Source organism: Canis aureus, chromosome 2, assembly GCF_053574225.1.
Source record: "Canis aureus isolate CA01 chromosome 2, VMU_Caureus_v.1.0, whole genome shotgun sequence".
Classification (NCBI taxonomy): domain Eukaryota; kingdom Metazoa; phylum Chordata; class Mammalia; order Carnivora; family Canidae; genus Canis; species Canis aureus.
The window spans coordinates 22,676,769-22,693,505 of record NC_135612.1 but is presented as its reverse complement, the minus strand read 5'-3'; the positions used below and the strand labels follow the sequence as shown (position 1 = coordinate 22,693,505).

The window sequence follows — 16,737 nt, the reverse complement described above, 5'->3', positions numbered from 1 at the left end:
TCTGAATAAATAAGTAAATAAAAATCTTCAAAAAAATTAGCTGTACAATTGTTGGGCTGAGAGTGACATTAATTTCTCTACAAATGTCTTCTACCCCTTCCATATTTTAATCCTCTTGTTCTTTCTATGTGTGATTTCTTTATTTTCTTTCTCGTTTACAAGTTGGCCTTTACTGTGGGGAAAATTTAGTTTAAATTATAATCAAGCAATTCTCATCAGTGTTCAAGATTATACAAAGTATACTGCTAATGAAGTTGTTGAAAAGTCACTTTTTAAAACTACTTGTAAAATAGTGTAGAGAACCTTTTGTTCATGTATATTTGGTTAAGAAATTCGCTCAAGTAGAATTTTAATATTTTGTTTAATTTCCTTAGGAATCATAGAACACTTAGGATAATGTAGTCTTAAACTCCATTCTCAAGGATCTTAATCCCAGAAAACTGAAACTGACTGCCATAGGCAAGAAATAAGTAAATGGAAAATACAAAACCAGCATCAGCTTTAATAGTTCCACAATTTGTGATATTTTCAGTATATCACATAACATGTGTTCATGCTGAGAACCTACTAGTTGTCATTTAATATAAAGAATGGAGACAAAATCATTGGAACAAAATGCAGAGTTAGAATTATCTCACTAATTTTAACTAGGCTGTATTTAAAATTGTTCTAAAAGTGGCCTGGAAACTACCTTATAAATGGTAAATTTAATAATTATTTTCTAATTTGCACTCATTGTACATACAAGACCTATATAAATAATCCATCTGTAAACATCTTGGAAAATATTTTACTATATAAAAATACACACAAGCTTTAATTAAAAAATTTAAAATACTTTCAAAATATTAATTAATATACCCCTAGAAGTTTTTGTTCTGGCTGTGAGCAGTAAAATGGGAGGAGTTTATTTAAAGGGCATAGAAAGACTTTTTCTAAAGTACCAACATTAAAGAAAAGCTACACATTCATATAATCAATTTTATATAAATTTGAACATTTCTTTTTTCATTTGGGCTTATGATATAATTAATGTCTGTTTCAGGAAATAATAATTTCTATGAAAGTCAAGGTCAAGGTATCAAAGATGCTAAGATTTCTGCCGAAATAAATGCAATCTTTTTTTTTTTTTTCTTGAAAGTGGACTATTATGTTAAAAAGGAATTTTAAAAATGGCCTTTTTCTATGGCCTGGACAAACTTTTCTTGTTTCTAAAAATAATAGTATTGGTATTTCTGTGTGGACTAAGAAAAATGAAAGGTTAGAGAAATATATAAAATGAATTATAAAATCTTATGCCTCTCCATTTAATCCCTTCAGATGTATATCTACTTAAGTATTCTTTCCTTTCCTAAATGATACCTCATATTTCTGCATTTGAGTGTATCTATACCTCTTTATATATATATGAAAATGCTAGTTTTACATATAAATATAGAATCATAAACAGTATGAAGGTCCTTGTTTTTCTAATTTAACAAAAAATATTGGATAAATTTTTATGTCAGAATGTATAATTTTCCCTTTTAAAAAATTCCGTGATCAGCTATATCACTCTATCTACAACATCTGCTAATAAATTGATAAAGAATGATGAATTTATAGAGATGTCCAAATAAATTGTTTTCAGCATGATATCATTACACACAACTCAGTGAAGTAATCTCAGTTATCGGCCTTTTTTTTAAACTTTCAGCTAAAGTTCAACCTGAGGCAAGATGTTCTATATTTCAATGTTGCCTATGTTCACTGCAATTTCAAGAAAATTTCAAAGAAAATATACATCAATAGCAATACATTAAGGTAGTTGAAATAAGATCTCTTGAGAAGTGGTTGGCTATGACGGGGGTGAAGGGTATTGGAATCTATTAGCAAACTCTGTAAAGGTATAAACAAATGTCTTATGCCTATTTCAGTGACATTCAAATGATATACCCTATGTAGAATTGCACAGGAGAGTGTTTTTCTTAATTTCATCTCAGCAGTAAAAATCTATGCCACAAAAGTACAAATCTTTCTTTGAAAGTGTGCAGTTCAAATTAATAACTTAGGGTGAAATGAATCTCCATCCTAAACTATCACAGAGGAAAGGATCAAACTCTGATATTTTTTAGAGTTAATTTTAAGCTAAATTATTTCCTTTGTTTTGCTATTTAGAAATAAAAGTTGACATTATAGAGAGAAACAGAGATCACATTCCTCTTTGAACTTCTATAAAGTGATTTTTACCACTCATTTTATATTTAACATCATGTCTCAGACTGTTTAATTAGGATTAATCATTTAACTATATGGGATTCATATTATATTATTAGAATAAAAATAACCACTGATTTTTTTTATTTAGAATGCCAGAAACAAAGGCATCTTGAAGGGCAGAATAGAGTAAATGGCAACATAGTGGGAAAAGTTGAAAATATTTTGATAGGAAAGTACATATATTTTTCTTTTACTTTTATCCTTCTCTTTTACTTCAGGAAATAAAGTATATAAAGCACACAATGAAAGATACATCAACGATAGAGGAAATAGAAACAAAGCGCTTAATCACAGTATTATAATAATAGTATAATTTTATACCTACGTCATGAGAAATTGGAAGCTGGAAATCTGGCAAAGGCTTCCAGTTAATGGACCAATTTTCTATAGCTGAAGTGGTCTTAAAAATGCATTTATTAAATATTTACAAATATATGGTTTTCCTGGAAAGAGTCTTTGTTTCTGGTAATTAATCTTTAAATATATACATATGATAAAATATCATTTTTCCCAGTACTTTTCATTCTCCTTCCTTCTACAGAAGACTTCTGACTTCACTCATTTATTGTCTCCTCCCTCCTAGTCACTCAAAAAATTCTACCATTTCTTTGTCAGTTACTTGCACATTTTTGATTTCCTTCTACAGAAGACTTCTGACTTCACTCATTTATCGTCTCCTCCCTCCTAGTCACTCAAAAAATTCTACCATTCTTTGTCAGTTACTTGCACATTTTTGATATCCAGGCAGTAGGAAGAGTTTATATGGCAGCTAAAAGTTGCATTAAAGCTATAATTTAGAATGAATTCTGAGAAATTTTAAAAAGACTCACAGGAATAGTTGTAAATATGAAAAAGTTGTTGGTAGACAAATTGTTGTGAGAGATTATGAATATTACCCTCTTATTATCTAAACAAAAGAACAGAGTACTTTTTTTTTTCTAAACTGCCTTCTGGTAGTAGTTGGGATATGTTTATAACCAAGTGCTATTTGACACTAAATAAAGACATTCAGGCTTCCTATGTTCAATAGGAAATATATCTGTGCATATATTTGTGTATAAGTATTCTTGCCATATCAGTGTTCATTTTTATCTATCTATATATTCACATACGTAAGTATCTATATTTCATATCAGGTTTTGAACTTTGTTAAAGTTTATAGAAGGTCTACTTTATTGGATTATAACTATAAAATAATTATTTCCAGGTTTGCAAAATAACAACAAAAAGTGTAATGCATGTTTACAAAGTATTCACTATAAATCAGGTTTTTAATTACTTTTAATTTTTAAAGTAATAACTAAGATGAATCACATTGATTGTTTTACGGGTGTTGAACCAGCCTTGTGTCCCAGGGATAAATCCCACTTGGTCATGGTGAATAATTTTCTTAATGTACTGTTGGATCCTATTGGCCAGTATCTTGTTGAGAAACAATCAATGTGATTCATCATATCAGCAAGAGAAAAACCAAAACCATATGATCCTCTCATTAGATGCAAAGAAAGCATTTGACAAAATACAGCATCCATTTCTGATCAAAACTCTTCAGAGTGTAGGGATAGAGGGAACATTCCTCGACATCTTAAAAGCCATCTATGAAAAGCCCACAGCAAATATCATTCTCAATGGGGAAGCACTGGGAGCCTTTCCCCTAAGATCAGGAACAAGACAGGGATGTCCACTCTCACTACTACTATTCAACATAGTACTGGAAGTCCTAGCCTCAGCAATCAGACAACAAAAAGACATTAAAGGCATTCAAATTGGCAAAGAAGAAGTCAAACTCTCCCTCTTCGCCGATGACATGATACTCTACGTAGAAAACCCAAAAGCCTCCACCCCAAGATTGCTAGAACTCATACAGCAATTCGGTAGCGTGGCAGGATACAAAATCAATGCCCAGAAATCAGTGGCATTTCTATACACTAACAATGAGACTGAAGAAAGAGAAATTAAGGAGTCAATCCCATTTACAATTGCACCCAAAAGCATAAGATACCTAGGAATAAACCTAACCAAAGAGGTAAAGGATCTATACCCTAAAAACTATAGAACACTTCTGAAAGAAATTGAGGAGACACAAAGAGATGGAAAAATATTCCATGCTCATGGATTGGCAGAATTAATATTGTGAAAATGTCAATGTTACCCAGGGCAATGTACATGTTTAATGCAATCCCTATCAAAATACCATGGACTTTCTTCAGAGAGTTAGAACAAATTATTTTAAGATTTGTGTGGAATCAGAAAAGACCCCGAATAGCCAGGGGAATTTTAAAAAAGAAAACCATAGCTGGGGGCATCACAATGCCAGATTTCAGGTTGTACTACAAAGCTGTGGTCATCAAGACAGTGTGGTACTGGCACAAAAACAGACACATAGATCAATGGAACAGAAGAGAGAACCCAGAAGTGGACCCTCAACTTTATGGTCAACTAATATTCAATAAAGGAGGAAAGACTATCCATTGGAAGAAAGACAGTCTCTTCAATGAATAGTGCTGGGAAAATTGGACATCCACATGCAGAAGAATGAAACTAGACCACTCTCTTTCACCATACACAAAGATAAACTCAAAATGGATGAAAGATCTAAATGTGAGACAAGATTCCATCAAAATCCTAGAGAAGAACACAGGCAACACCCTTTTTGAACTCAGCCACAGTAACTTCTTGCAAGATACATCCACGAAGGCAAAAGAAACAAAAGCAAAAATGAACTATTGGGACTTCATCAAGATAAGAAGCTTTTGCACAGCAAAGGATACAGTCAACAAAACTCAAAGACAACCTACGGAATGGGAGAAGATATTTGCAAATGACATATCAGATAAAGGGCTAGTTTCCAAGATCTATAAAGAACTTATTAAACTCAACACCAAAGAAACAAACAATCCAATCATGAAATGGGCAAAAGACATGAAGAGAAATCTCACAGAGGAAGACATAGACATGGCCAACATGCACATGAGAAAATGCTCTGCATCACTTGCCATCAGGGAAATACAAATCAAAACCACAATGAGATACCACCTAACACCAGTGAGAATGGGGAAAATTAACAAGGTAGGAAACCACAAATGTTGGAGGGGATGCGGAGAAAAGGGAACCCTCTTACACTGTTGGTGGGAATGTGAACTGGTGCAGCCACTCTGGAAAACTGTGTGGAGGTTCCTCAAATAGTTAAAAATAGACCTGCCCTACGACCCAGCAATTGCACTGTTGGGGATTTACCCCAAAGATACAGATGCAATGAAACGCAGGGACACCTGCACCCCAATGTTTATAGCAGCAATGGCCACAATAGCCAAGCTGTGGAAGGAGCCTCGGTGTCCTTTGAAAGATGAATGGATAAAGAAGATGTGGTTTATGTATACAATGGAATATTACTCAGCTATTAGAAATGACAAATACCCGCCATTTGCTTCAATGTGGATGGAACTGGAGGGTATTATGCTGAGTGAAGTAAGTCAGTCGGAGAAGGACAAACATTATATGTTCTCATTCATTTGGGGAATGTAAATAATAGTGAAAGGGAATATAAGGGAAGGGAGAAGAAATGTGTGGGAAATATCAGAAAGGGAGACAGAACGTAAAGACTGCTAACTCTGGGAAACGAACTAGGGGTGGTAGAAGGGGAGGAGGGCGGGGGGTGGGAGTGAATGGGTGATGGGCACTGGGGGTTATTCTGTATGTTAGTAAATTGAACACCAATAAAAAATAAATTAAAAAAGAAGAAAATAAGTTATAGCTTAAAAAAGGTAATAACTAAGAATATTACTCCCATTTTATTTGCTCAGTATGAAACAACTAGTAAGTAGATTAAAAAGAATTTGAAATAATATATTTTCTATTCTGAGGCCATTTCTACATGATTTCCTTGAGCAATACAGAATATTGCTAAAAACAATATTTTGTTTTCCTTCAAGGATTATGGTCTCCCGGTGGAAAATATATATATAATTTAACTTCCCAAATAAAATATAATTTCCTTGAGAGAAGATCATAAACTAAATGGATTTTCATTATAGACAAAACATCTAAGCAAGCAAAAATAGAATGGGTAATTGATTAGGTCACTGTCCTAAAAACATACTGTGTAGGTATGCTTTTATTATTCATAGCTTCTTGATTCATAGTCAACATAATTTTGAATTTCATTTATAAAGGGAAATATGAGAAAACTTTAATGTTATATGTATACTGTTAAAATCAATTCCTACCACTTTTTTTCTCCACAAAGAAACTAAGATTTGCAAAATTTAAGTAATAAGTAATCACCATTTATTTGCTGCTATGAAAACTAACTAAAAGGGTAATATTTTTGACCTTTTAAAATATCAAATCATACCAATGCATTTTTTCTAACCTTTCAAAAATCAAATTTGTCACACTATAGTTGAGAGATAACAGAACTATAATTTCAGTTGCATTTATTGTACACGCTGCATTTCATTTCAAGAGAAAATTAGCCTACGTGGGAGTAAACACTGCCTACTGCCACCCTAACTTTAACCTCTTTTGATATTTTCATCAATCTGTTAATTATTATTCATCAAAAGTTCTACATGATTAGAGACGAGAAAAATAGGGCCAGAGAATCCACAACAGTAGCAAAAGAGACAATAGCCATAAGATCACCAGCTGTTGCCACCCCTGCTATGATTGATATTTATAATTTTGAAAATAACAGAGCAGCTTATAAAAAAGTGCAGAGATGTAACTGTGGTGGATTTTGTGTGTGCAGGGGGAAGTAAGGATTTTTGGTTTTAAAAGAGGGCTGACTCTCCTTAGATTTGAAAAATTGGTTGGTTTTTAGATGTGAAAAATGGGTAAACCATGGATGCAGTACAAAAAGAGAGAACAAATTATTAAGGTGTACCACCTTAAATTAAAAGCCTTCATTAGGTTTGTTTGTCTCTTTTTCTACAGAACCTAGCCCGAATGGCATCAACCAAGAAATGTTAATATATTCAAGAAAGTATAACAAAAAGCTCTTATTTTATCTACATAGCATACATTTTTTGCTGTTTTCTTATTTTTTTATTTTTTTAAAGATTTTATTTATTTATTCATGAGAGATACAGAGAAAGAGAGGCAGAGACACAGGCAGAGGCAGAAGCAGGCTCCATGCAGGGAGCCTGATGTAGAACTCAATCCTGGGTCTCCAGGACATCCTGGGCCTAAGGGAGGTGCTCAACTGCTGAACTACCCAGGCGTCTCTGTTGTTTTTTTGTTCATTTGTTTTTAATTTTATTAAATTTATTAAATTCAATTAAATGTATTCCTAAGAGACACAGAGAGAGAGGCAGAGACATAGGCAGAGGGAGAACCAGGCTCCCTTCTGGGAGCCTGATGCGGGACTTGATTCCAGGACTCCAGGATCATGACCTAGACCAAGAGGAGACACTCAACCACTGAGCCACCTGGGAGTCCTTGATGTTATTTTTTAAGATTTATTTATTTATTTGTGTGTGTGTGTGTGTGTGTGTGTGTGAAAGAGAGAAAGAGAGAGTGCACAGAAGCGAGGGGCAGAGGGAGAAGGAAAGAGAAACTTAAGCAGATTCTGTGCTGAGTACAGAGCACAATGTGGGGCTCCATCTCACAACCCTGAGATCTGGATCTGAGCACAGACCAAAAGTCAAGCACTTAAGTAACTGTGTCCCCCAGGTGTCCAACTTGATCTTTTTGAGGCGTATTTTCAAGTCTTTTTAAATCTTAAGTGGTCTCTACCTTATGGCTATTTTAACCCCTCTAAAATGATAGGAATCTTTGGGAGTATCTAAATGCCCCATTAATGCAACAATATTTCTCCAATCTGAGTAGTAAATTTGAACTTTTAGCCCTGGGAGATCTCAGAAAATTCCCAGCTTCTTAACTGTCCTTTCTATGGTAGTTGTTTTTTGCCTGGCTTTTTAAGTTCCACCTGGTGTAACCAAGTTTAGTGTTTAGCCAAACACAGAAAGGACTTTTAAGCAGGTTTTTGGAGTTCTTTTTTGCATAGTTCCTTTTTCTCAGTACTCTGTCCAGCAAATTATAGCTACCACACTCTCCCTCAAATTAGGTTTAGGTCTCCTCACATCACCAAAATTATTAGACTCTTCTTGGGTCTTCCTCCCTTTGCTATAGCCAGTCAATTATCTTCAAGCAGAAAGTCTGAGTGATGGTAAGGGTTCATCTCATTGATGTTCCTCCCTTCAAAGATCAATCTTGCATTGGCTGTATCAAATATCTAAATGAAATGGTTACATATATTTTATTCAATTTTCTAGTTGTTTCATGTGGAAATTCAAATCTTATACAATTACTGTTTCATAGGCCAAAATTGCATAAATTTTACTCTTCTACTTCATCAACCACAGAATCTAGCAATTGTTATTGAGGAGAAACCTGCCCATTGCCTTGGCCCCTAAGTATCCCAATGAATCTCCTGGGCTTCTTTAGTCTTAACAATTGTTCTTCATAGCTCTTATAGTCCCAAGGTTCCAGCCTTCTGCTAGCATTCTGACAAACTCACAGGGAGTAAAAAGAGCTGCAGAAATCGGACAAACTCAGATTTTTTCCTTTCTTTGGTGTCTTAATCCTTCCAGTTCTCATGACCTACATAACTCTCCAGCTTCAAATGCCTGAATTTTATGTAAATGTTCTAGCTATTTTTCTCTAAACACTAGTCCTCCATTAGCTGCTCAATCTCACTTGGAAACAGTGGTTCTTACTTGCATTTTCAAAAAAAGTTTATCTTCCCCTATAATTGTTAAAACCAAATCTACCTTCTATACACTGTAGGACTTATATTATAAATCTGTATTATGGTTATGCAATCTGTCTGTTCAAAAGCTTTTACAAAAGACTATGCTAAAGAGCAGCACACACACAGTCCCCCCTCCTCTCTCTCTTTTATATACACATAGACAAAATGTTTTTATACAAACCTATGGAAAATATTGTGTATACACTGAATGGGTAATAACAACAGGTATGAAGATAGTTTATATTCTTATACTTGTGTGAATTTGAAAATATAAGTAATTACTTAACATGATATATATGTTATTATATGCATCTTTATTATTTTATTATTTAACTTTTTACAAGAAGCATGTTATCTTTTTAAGATTTTATTTATTTATTCATGAGAGACACAAAGAAAAGCAGAGACATAGACAGAGACTGAAGCAGGCTCCATATGGGGATCCTGATCCTCGGGATCAGGACTCCAGGGACTCAATTCCAGGACTCCAGGATCACACCCTAAGCTAAAGGCAGACGTCCAACCACTGAGCCACCCAGCTGCCCCTCATTCCTCTGCCAATTTTTTTAAGATTCTATTTATTTATTCATGAGAGACACACAGAGAGAGGCAGAGATAGAGGTAGAGGGAGATGCAGGCTCCCTGGGAAGAGCCTCATGTGGGACTCCATCCCAGGACTCCAGGTTCATGCCCTTAGCCAAAGGCATATGCTCAACCACTGAGCCACCCAGGCATCCCAAGAAGCACATTATCTTATTAAATATCTGTTTTTCTTTAAAATCCAGTAAATTACATTAAATTGCAAATAATAAATAGCTACCCTATAACCTGTGGACGAATTTTAAGCTTCAAGAAGTGTCACCCAATGACAACTTTGTGCCTGGGTAGTTGATTCTCGAGTTTCACCTCTGATACCACTCTCTGCCTCTCACTTTGCACTCTGGCAAACTACAAATAATTCTAAAGTCTTGCATTAGCATGTGAATTACTTGCCATTGTTGTGCTCTATTCTAAGTTCTTTTATATGTTCAAAACCCATCCCTGATTAAACTAAAGTTTTCTTCCCATGGCATTAAGTCTGTGCCACTTTCAGAAAACTTATTGCTGGAAACCTATCAGATTATTTTTCCTCACATGTGTTTCAGCTATTCAATGTGAGTTAACAGTGGAGAATTTTTCTTTTCATAGCTGAAAATCACTGCTTAGTCTCATCTCCTGCACATATTAGGGAGGTAGTGGCATGGGATTTAGTTAACTTACAACAGTCAACACCTTAGTAATTCCTATGTAAATAATATCCCGCTCTGATGGTAAAAAAAAAAAAAAAGAAATTACATATGGAAAAAATTAATTAGACTTGGTATGAAGATAGAGTCCTGACTCCCACTCACTTGACAGAAGAACAACCTCTAATATATAAAATTATATTGGTATGTGGTAATTTATTTTCATAAATTCTTACTTTCCTCCCAGATATGATTTAGATACTGTGAAGAATAGAGTCTCAAGATTCCATTAAGCATTCATTATAATGGAATCATGCATTTCTTTAAAAACCACTCAAATATAATTATGGTAAAAATTGGGAAATTGAAAAAAGTAATTATACTAACATAATTACTTTGACATGATCATATCACATTTGAGGAAATACAGACTCTTTATGAAATAATAATTTGTATGGTGTTTTTATTTTCTGAATAAATTAGTAGTTTATATAGAACGGGAATTACTTATATATTTTGAAGCCAGTGCTTGTCATCAACACAGTCTATATACTCCCCTGAACAGCAATCACATTATGCAATTTTAAATAAATTGTAGTGTAATTAGTTTTTTGCCTAGCTAAGGATTCAGTTTAGAAAATACCTGTTCTAGCCACTGCCAAGGACCTTGGTCATATAATTTACCTAATATTCCAAAGTATTTGAAATTTTAGGAATCTAAGGCTTATGTCCAAACTCATTGTATTGATAAACACCTTTAGAAAGTATTATTTTAACATATCCCACCTTAGGGAGTCAACAGGATCAGAAAGAAAATCAAAAGAGAAATGTGCTATTATTACTTGTTTAAACTTCTAAGTAGTCTAAACATATTTAATATTGGAAAAAAGCAATTTTTTCTTTCATTAAGCAAAATACAAGGCAAATTCATAAAATAAACATCTTATTGTAACTGAAGAAAGATGTAACTTAGTGCAATTATAAGATTACAGTAAAAATTGGAAATCTGGAATATTAGACCACAGGTTCCTAACACACATTAGCATTTTTATATTGTATAGTTGTCTATGTATACCAATTTTATATATATAATATATAATTATGTCCTTATATATTACATAATTGTATACTTATAAACATATTTAAATATGTATATGTGCATATATTTAGACATACTTTATGTGTGTGTGTGTGTGTGTGTGTGTGCTCATGAGGTGTAAAATGCTTTATGCTAGGAAGATTTGAAAATATATCATAGAATATAGAATAATTGGGCTTGGATGAGGGGCAGAAGAATTTTAGTTTTGAACATAGGCTGGTCAGAGGGCTCATTTTTGAGCAAAGACTGAGTGATGTCAAGGAATGAGATATTAAAGGAATATATAAAAGAGTGTTATACAAAGTAGAAAGCCTTCCTTAGAAGAACACTATAAAAATAATGTCACTGAGACAAGAATTTGCTTAGCACATTCCACAAAAATACTTAATCTGTATAAAAAATGATTATTTCACCTGCAAAAGTTTTCTGTTCCTCTATGTGTCCAGGTCATTTTCTCTTTAGCTATATTTTTTGTTTACTTTTACCAAAGTCTAACTTCTTTTAGTCTCTTAATTTTCCAAAAAAAGTAGGCTGTATTAATTGATCCTCAGATCACCACATTCAAAGGTGTACAAGTATTAAACTCCATTTCCTAATATCTACAATCTACTTTAACTTCAATCTCATCAGAGATCTGTCGACTCTTTTATTTTACCTTCAAGTGTCTAAACTACACTTTACTTACAAGGAGAATAAGCACATCAACTGATGTTTCTAATCAATCCTATGATTTTAGACAAGTCAATTCATATCACTGAATGTAACTCATGGCATTTTCATAAGGGAAACCAAAAGACAAAAATTCAAGATTAAAGTCATATGTTTTCATTGTTTTAATCATTAGGACAGTTGGATATAGAGGCATCATATAAAAACAAAAATGGCTAAGCAGGAAGATTTTACTTAAATAAGAAAGTTTTGCTATTTTACAACATGTAACTGTTATGGGCTATATATAACTGTTTGTATCATAACTGTAATGGACAGTGAATGCCTAATGCATATGCCAAGCCTTGAGACAATATATATTAGAGTCTATGATAACAGGTAGTCTTTTCAAATCACACTTTATTCTCCAACTACCAAACTAACTTTCTTCATATCGCAGCCCTGTTCCTTAGATGAGTTGCTTTTCCTTAATTCTTCTAATTAGCTCTTAAACTCACTCCATTCATGCTCTTCCTCCAACAGTCCACCAAACTGACTCTTGTCTATCACTATGGATAGATAGATGATAGATAGGTAGATAGATAGATAGATAGATAGATAGATAGATAGACATATAGATACAGATGTAAAATGAGATGTAAAGATGAGATGAAATTAAATGATGGACAAAACAAAATTTAGTAAAATTTGGTTAAATTGATTATTGGAACTGTCTCCTTGAGTAGGTGACAGATAATGGGTTTTGCCGCATGAAATGAGGAGTTGGCCTTGGCTAGACGCATTATCAGTTTATTCATAAGAACAAAAGGAAAGCATAGCTTATGGTCCCAGATGAAAGTAGTTTTGTAGTTCTTCTGGTGACAATGGGTGAGATCTCATTTGACTGTTTATATTTTCTCAGATAAATAGAATGTGATGAGCAGCTGGGGGGGTGGAGATTGTATAAGAGACATTGAAAGTTTGAAGAACAAAGTGAAGTGGTGATAAACTCATCAAGAAGCATAGAAAAGTGAATAGTTTAAAAAATAAAGTGTAATTTCTGAGCACCATCGAGGTCTCATTGAGGGTTTATAATCATGGATTTAAAATGAGACCAGTCAGCAAAGATCTGTGACTTTCTTAAGCCACAAATGTCTATATGGGTATAGGCATGAGGGTACAAGTAAAATGGATTTGGTTAAAATTTTAAATGAATAATTCGTACCAATGTCTAAAACCATAAGAGTAATAGCTAAAACGAAATTGTACTTACTGAGTGAATTTTCCTAAGCCTTTACCTATATAATTTTTTTAAACTTCAAAACAACCATATAAGATTGATGCCATCATTTCCTTCCATTTCACATGAAGAAAATGAGACACGGAAGTGTTAATAAACTTGCCCAAACCACACAGATAATACTGGCAGAGCTGGAATATGAATCCATGTAGGTTGACTCTGACACTCATAACTTTTAAACTGTAAGTTATGCTGCCTATTTTCATATTATTCTACTGCCTTATCTTTTGTCAACTGTTTCCTCAACATCAAATTTCTAGGAAAAAATAGTACTGCAATTTTAGAGTTGTTAAAAATTAACATTATGAATCTGTGTTACATATGGTGAACACAAAGATTGCTTACTTTTGGTAACGATCTTTTGTTAAACTCAGTGACTCCTTTTCAATATTTTTGCCAGAAAGTTTGGGAAAGAGTAAGATTTCAGTAACAATTGCTAAAATTTTATAAAGAGTCATCGAATTTTATTAAATCACAATTTTCAAGGAAAATCCTACAACATATTGTTAACATACTGATTTTGTAGGTACATTTACTCAACTAGGTTGTTCCACCTCAATTTATTTTTATTTTTATTATTTTATCTTCCTAACATTGGAGCATCTTAGAATTCAGTACTTGAAACTCTTCTCTTTTTATCTTTACTTCATCCCCAGGTGACCCCATTAAATTTAAATCAATGTCTTTAAATATCATCTATATTAGTTAATTAGGTGTATTAAGTCCCAATTTAAATGGTCTAATACAACAAATGTTTATTTTTTTTTCTCATCTAACATGTGCAATGTAGGTTGATAGACTGTGCTCACAATAGATACTCAGACAGGCTGGTCTGGATTCACCATTATGAGGAGCCAACATCTCAGAATGAAGTTCTAAGGTATGCTTGAACATGGGAAGATAACTTGGAGAATCATTGCTGACCCTTGAATGTTTCCAATCAATATGACAGACACTTTTTCTCTTCACATTTTGTTGGCTAACAGACATTATGTGGACATACCTAAACAAAGTCAACAGAGGTATTTTTATCCTTTGTATTTGGGGAGAGGAGGATAACTGGAAATATTGGTGAATATTAGTAATGCTTATTATATCCATCTAAATACTAATAATTTATGAATTTATATCTTTGGGCTTGACTTCTGTAAACTAGCTACACAAGATTTCCAGTTGTGTATCTAATTGACAATTGAGTTTAAACATAGCCAAAACCAAATGACTGACTTACCTTTTATATCTGTTCATCCCATGTTCTTCTAAGTCTCCATTCTTACTATTGCTCAGACCAAGAAGATCTATGAGTGCTCCACATCTTTCAATTTTTTCTCACACTGCATATCCAATCCATTATACTGTTGAATCTATCTTCAAAATATAATAAGAATTTAATTGATTATCACACCACCGCTACTAGTTACTCTAATTCAAACCATGTTCATCTCAACTGCAGCCAAAGTAATCTTTGGAAAGCATAGCAATGGTTCCACATTAAACACAAAGTAAAAGCTAAAGACCCTTACTTTTCTTATACAATGCCTACTTGCAACTATAGTTTCATCACATGTATTTTAACAATCTATTATTTTTTTAAAAATTTCCCTCACTCCTTTCCAGCCACACCAGTTTTCCTGCATTTTCTTTTATACATATGTCATACCCCTATCTTGAGACTGTTGAATTATTTTGTTCTCTCTACCTATAGTAATTTTACAGAGGGTAATTTTACAGTCACTACCTTAACCAAATGATTAAGGTTAAAATAATCAATAAGTTGTGTTGATAGCATGTATCCCTTACTAAGAACAATGAAAAAAGTATTTTGCATACGCAGTACTCTTCCTCCAAAAATCCATAATTCCAGTATAACAATGAGGAAATATTAGGCAAATCCAAATTGAAGAAAATTCTACAAAATGCCTGTCCTGTACTTTACAAAAGTACAAAAACCATTAAAAATGTCTGAATAATAGATTGATAGACTGATTATCCAAATGATTTAGAAGCAGTATGTTTATGTTCAGATAATCTGAATTTTTTTTTTAATTGTAGATACCAGATTGTGGGGAGACCTGGGATTGATTGATTCACTCATTCATTTTGAAATATTTTATTTATTTATTCATGAGAGACACACAGAGAGAAGCAGAGACATAGGCAGAGGGAGAAGCGGGCTCCCTGTGGGGAACCCAGTGTGGGACTCCATCCCCAGACCCCAGGATAATGCCCTGAGCCAAAGGCAGATGCTTAACTGACTGAGCCACTCAGGCACCTGATAATCTGAAATTATTATTTAAACAAGAATGGCATATATGTTTTATAGATGCATTACATGTATCACACTAAACCATTTATTTATAAATAGATATGTCTCTATAGGGTATGTTAAGTACAACATTCAGGCACTTTATGTTAAATTGACTAAAAGGAGAAAATAATTGTACATTCCTAATATAAATAGATATAATGAGTTGATTTGATTTCTACTTTAACCTTTTTTCAAGTACTTCTCTACCCATTTCTCCATTATTTCAAAAATGATCCCAATGCTTATTCAGAAATCCCTTCTTGTTTTTTTCCTTTCTTTTGATATGAAGTCATAGAGTCTCAATTTTTCTTCAGATATTATATGGTAGTTTACTTGATTGTAAAATATTTGGGATATTGTAACTTGATTCTGACATTTGAAGGTCAATGACAATATTTATGAAATTTTTGCTTAGTGAACACTGGAGTCATAAAAAAAAATATTTTATGGAGTGTGGAGAATGCATGGGAAGAAGAGGGATACCTGCCCTGAACAAAGAACTATCTATTATTTAGTGAACTGCACTTAACAAAGTGCCAACATTATATTACCAATAAGCAAGCATGATTAACTTTCAGTGATTATGTATTTTATAGGTGGTAAAATATTTCTGTCCTCTGTGCAAAGACAAGATTCTCAAAACAGTTACCCTCCAGGTAAGAGAGGAGTGAACTTGGATAGATGAGCTACATTCTATATATTTAGTTAAAAGTTACTTACATTTTATGGCATTACGTATTAGAAAATTGAAATTTAAAGTACCTGGTATTACTATGCCATTATAATCAATTGCATTAAGATTATTTCTCTCTCTCTCTCAAAAAAAAAGATTATTTCTCTCATATGAGAATCAGAAAAAGTCACTTGTTACTGATCAGGCACTTTGGTAGGTATTTCAAAGTAGGATTAGAAGGAGAATAACTTACCTTCAGCTTAAGGTTACTTTCTTTACATTCATCTGAGAAGCACTGAGAGATATCATGCACTCAGTCCTCAGTGCAAGGGCTTGGTGACAAAAAGATGAAAAAAACACAGCCACTACTTTGAATTAGCTTCTGTTATCAGGAGCCACAGATAATATGAACAAACTATATAATAGAATATGATCAATTAATACTTCCAGCTTTGGCAGTTGAATATACC

The 16,737-nt window shown here is 33.3% G+C and overlaps 1 long non-coding RNA gene across 2 annotated transcripts in view; it reads right to left on the bottom strand.

Annotated features, from left to right (window-relative positions):
• The window catches only part of LOC144294222 (uncharacterized), a 197,541-nt gene that overhangs the window by 67,655 nt on the left and 113,149 nt on the right, over positions 1 to 16,737 (bottom strand). The window contains exon 2 of one of the 2 annotated variants that reach the window (XR_013361680.1): positions 14,518 to 14,654. This is a non-coding gene — a long non-coding RNA (uncharacterized LOC144294222). The remainder of the gene's footprint in view (positions 1 to 14,517; positions 14,655 to 16,737) is intronic. The other variant, XR_013361681.1, reaches the window with a different exon arrangement.